General features: G+C 42.9%; 1 pseudogene; it reads left to right on the top strand.

Moving 5' to 3' along the window:
• The first annotated feature begins 3,544 nt into the window (after positions 1-3,544).
• Positions 3,545-5,069, top strand: LOC149842510 (ornithine decarboxylase pseudogene; annotated as a pseudogene).

Genomic DNA, 5,069 nt, shown 5'->3' on the forward strand with positions numbered 1-5,069 from the left:
AAACATCGTTGTACGATTTAGCAAACTTGAATACAAATCTTGGTAACTTTATAAATCAAAAATCACTACTGCATTAAATGTATAAATCGTTGCTGCTTTAAATGTATAAATCATAAATCGCCACAATGATTTGCCTTTGTTATGAAAATATGTGTCATTCATTTATAAAAGAAACAACATTTCACATCTCGCTCGTTGTAAAAAATCGATATGTCTTGTGAGACCTGGATTCTAGTTGACGATTTATGCAATTTACGCAATGACATCTATGTCGACCACACCGATTTGCCTTTGTATAGAAAATATTGGAATAGTATAACGCAAATCGTGGTTGTAGTAACATACTATCGATTTGTGAGATATTGTTTTGTTTGTTAATATCAATTTGTAAGCTATTATGCTGAAATTCTGTATCGATTTGTAATATATTATGCGATATGTATATCGATTTGTAACATATTATGCGTTTGCTAGTGTCAAATTGTAAGATATTTGTATTATGATAATGAAACGTATGTGTGCGGCATTTACATTGTTGCATGATTTGCGGTGGCGATTTGCGTATTTAAATCACTGTTCATTTAGCGATTAAAATTGAAATCGCTTCACAACGTCGTAGTTGTCATTAAATCACTGTAATGTGAATCACTATCGTCAACACACATACGATAAGTCGTTTCTTTTATTGGCACAATAAATAATAACTCGATGCATAGTATAGTGCGATGCAACTGACGATCATGACAGATAACATGAAGAATGATGTGCATGTAGATTTAATTTTGCATGGTCGGCATGAAGAAATTCTTTTGCCTCATAAGTGCACATAGTTTTCACTCTCCTCCTCATTCTTCCTTTGTTTTTCCTTCTCTTCGTCATCCTTCTTCTTCTTCTTCATCTTTAGTTCTTCCTCATCCTTCTTCGTTTACTTTTCATCTTCAATATCTGATGGATCAGGCTCCGCATAATAAATATCCAACAATTTGTTCCTGTCTTTTTCATTCTCAATGTTCATTATATTTTGGTACTTTACATAGCCTTCATATATATCGGATTGGCGGATGATTTCTCCAAGAGTCACCCCCTCCAACGACAAAGGCGTTCTTGTCTTACGAATTATAGTCATTTCTAACCTGCACAACACATAAATTTAACCACACCATTATATGTTACAACCGCCTCTCTAAGTATATATTATTACAAATTATCATATCCGTTACACAATCACCAACATTACAAGTCATCACAATATTTGGCTTCATAAGTAAACATCGTAGTACGATTTAGCAAAATTAGGTATAAATCGAGGTAACTTCATAATTACACATCGCTACTGCATCAAAAAGTATAAATTGTTGCTACTTCAAACATACAAATCGTTGTACAAATCACACCCTTCATAAGTACATATTGTTGTAACATTTTGGTTTTATAAGTAAATATCGTAGTACAATTTAGCAAACTTAAGTACAAATCATGGTAACTTCATAAATCATAAATACACATGACTACTGCTTCAAACGTATAAATCGTTGCTGCATCGAACGTACAAATCGCTACTTCAAACGTACAAATCGGTGTATAAATCAAACCCTTCGTAAGTACATATCATTGTAAATCATAAATCGCTACTGCATTAAATGTATAAATCATTGCTACTTTAAATGTATAAATCATGAATCATAAATCGCTACTGCTTCAAACGTATAAATCGTTGTTGCATTGAACAAATCGCTACTGCATTAAATGTATAAATCATTGTTAAATTTAAACTTACAAATCATTATAGAAATTTAGCCTTCATAAGTACATATCATTGTAATGTTTGGCCTTCATAAGAACAAATTGTGCTAACTATTTTTCGATACCCAGAATGTGGATAGGTACAAATTGATTTATTTCAGTGTGAAAATAGGTGTTATTTAGCATGAATAGTACAATCAGTTGTAAGATTTAGCATTCAGATTTACAAATCGATTTGTTTACATAAAAAAACCTTATACAAAACTCACCGAAAGGATACAAGTTTTGCTAATCTGACAGTGGAGGAGAAACACCTAGAAGGTAGATGCATGCAGCCGATGGTGGCAATGGTGCTCCGACTACGCTCTGACGGTAGCAGACAACAAAAAGAGGTGCTTCGACGACAACAGACGATGACAAAGGGGTGCTTCGACGGCAGCCAACGATGGTAAAGGGTGCTCCCGCGGCAGCAGATGATGTCAAAGGCTGCGTCATCAAAGGGAGCTCCTGTTATAGCAGATGGTGCATTGTCAAAGGGTGATCCAGAATGTTTAGGGCGACATATTGTGAGGAGCTCTTGTTAAAGCAGAGGAGTTTACTCCTTAGGGCAAAAACGATGATGATTTTAACCCTTTCTGGCCGGAGGACATTTTTATCCTTTACTCGAAACGTCATTTTATGGCGCTAATGGCGGGAAAGGGTACTTAAGTCTTTGCAAATGCACCAGACTCCGATGCTAAGTGACACCGACACACACGGAGAAACGAGCCCCACGTGCTTACATATGTGGCACTCATTCAGACCCGAGAATAAGCACCTGCATGTTGGGGGGGGACATATAACCTGCTTCGATTGCTGATGGGTGAAACCGTGGTCCAAAGCTGTTTAATAACGTTAGAAAAGGTTTGTTGGTCGTGAATCATCTTCCGTGTCATCCCTATATATAGTTATAACCCATCTTAGGATTTTATTGCTGCAAGTTCTAGCTAATCAAATTTGATACCATACACGTGATCTACATGGTAGATTTAGTAAATATTAGGATTTGAATTAGCAACAATAAGATCCTAGAGGGAGTACGATGATAGGGATAACATAGGGGACGATCGGAACTGAATTGGCGGATCGGATGGGTTGGACATGGTGAGAGAAGACCTGGGGGTGAGTCTATCTGTAGAGAATAAAGAGTGTGAATTATTGCACTTTTGTTTTGTCCACATCCAACCTTCCGTAAATAATAGAAAGTATATACTGTGTAGGGACACTTCCCATCTTCCAACTAATACGTAAACACGAGTAAGATATCGAGCTTAAACTTCTTTTGAAAGAAAGAATATATGGGCTAGATTCTCACCAACCCTTTTCATTAAAGCATTTTCACAATAGGCAAGTAAAAAATAAACCGCCCAAGTTTTGGCGATGGGTTGTTGTAGATGCGAGTCCGAAGAATCACGGAAGTTGCTGCGCGCATGGGACCATCTCTCTCTCTCTCTCTATATATATATATATGTGTGTGTGTGTGTGAAATAAGAAGAAAACAAAATTCATATCACCATGTTTTAATTTCCTAGCAAGTTATTGTGTTTGACCTTGGCTTATATGTAGTGGCTTTTGTTCACACAAATTTTGTGCTGATTCTTCTAGTGAAAAAGTGGTCTCAATTATGGACCCTTGCTTTTCCCCTTAACCTTCTTTTTTGTAATATAAATTGAGGGGTTGGTTGTGTTGGGATCTCCAAGCTCATTTGAATGCATTCGTCTTTGCAAGCAGAGCATATACCCATCTCCCCCTAACCCTTCTTTGTGCTTGCTCTTTGGCTTTCCATGGCCAACATGATGGAGCAACCGATGAGGGTCAATGGGGTGAGCAGCAAGAGCTTACAACAGGCCATCCTGAGCTCACGAGGGGTGAAGGGCAGGAGGGTGACTAGCCTCGGCAGGAGCCACGCCAGCCGCGAACCCATGCTCGAGCTGATCCAGTCCATAGCCAAGAAGCAGGAACTCAAGGACCCGTTCTATGTGCTTGACATGGGGGTGGTCATGAGCCTGTGGGAGAAGTGGCACGAGTGCCTCCCCATGGTTCAGCCGTACTATGCGGTCAAGTGCAACCCGGAGCTGGCCTTGCTGAGCGCACTTGCAGCCCTCGGTGCCAACTTCGACTGTGCGAGCCGAGCCGAGATCGAAGCCGTGCTTGCTCTCGGTGTCTCGGCTGACCGGATTGTCTATGCCAACCCCTGCAAGTCCGAGTCGCATATTAGGTATGCTGCCAGCGTCGGCGTGAAACTGACCACATACGACTCCAAAGAAGAGGTGGAGAAGCTGAGGAAGTTGCACCCCAAGTGCTCCCTGCTGCTGCGCGTCAAGGCCCCCGACGACGGCGAGGCGCGCTGCCCCCTCGGCCCCAAGTATGGTGCCCTCGCTGAGGAAGTCGTGCCGCTCCTACAGGCCGCCCAGGCTGCCCGCCTTCCCGTCGTCGGTGTCTCATTTCACGTTGGCAGCGGCGCCACACAGTCCCGCGCATACACGGGCGCGATCGCGTTTGCCAGGTCCGTCTTTGACATGGCAGCACGGCTCGGCTTGCCGAGGATGCAGGTGCTCAACATCGGCGGCGGCTTCACATTCGGCTCACAGTTTGCTGACGGCTCCGGCACGATCCGCGCAGCGCTCAAGCAGCACTTCTCGAACGAATCGAGTATCTTGTTCATGGCAGAACCAGGTCGGTTCTTTGCGGAGACGGCGTTCACGCTGGCTACCAACATTATAGGGAAGAGGGTGCGGGGCGAGCTGAGGGAGTACTGGATCAATGACGGGATCTACGGGTCCATGAACTGCCTGCTGTACGACCATGCCACGGTCACGGTGCAGCCGCTGGCCTGCTGGTCCAACCGAGCCAACCCGACGTGCACCGGAATGAGGCAGTACCCTTCGACGGTGTTCGGCCCGACTTGCGATGCGCTCGACACCGTCCTCAACGGCGTTCTGTTGCCGGAGCTCTACGTCAACGACTGGCTGATCTTTCCTAACATGGGCGCCTACACCGCGGCCGCCGGCTCCAGCTTCAACGGCTTTGTCACGTCGGCTATCACCACTCACGTCGCTTACTCACTTCCTCTTTCTTGATCCTTCTCTTTCCTTACCTATTAGTGTTTTTGGTGGTTTGTGTTACGTTAAATGGTGCCGGGCACAAAATAGGAAAACCACAAAAGAAAATGGGTCCGTATCACTCGATGGTATGTGGATGTGACGTTGGACTATTTATTTTTATATAAACATTTCACTTCATTAATTAATTGTCATATTGAGTTTCCTGCTTAATGTGGGCCTGTG

The sequence above is a fragment of the Nuphar pumila genome, chromosome 3, assembly GCF_984573655.1.
Source record: "Nuphar pumila chromosome 3, dmNupPumi1.hap1.1, whole genome shotgun sequence".
NCBI lineage: Eukaryota > Viridiplantae > Streptophyta > Magnoliopsida > Nymphaeales > Nymphaeaceae > Nuphar > Nuphar pumila.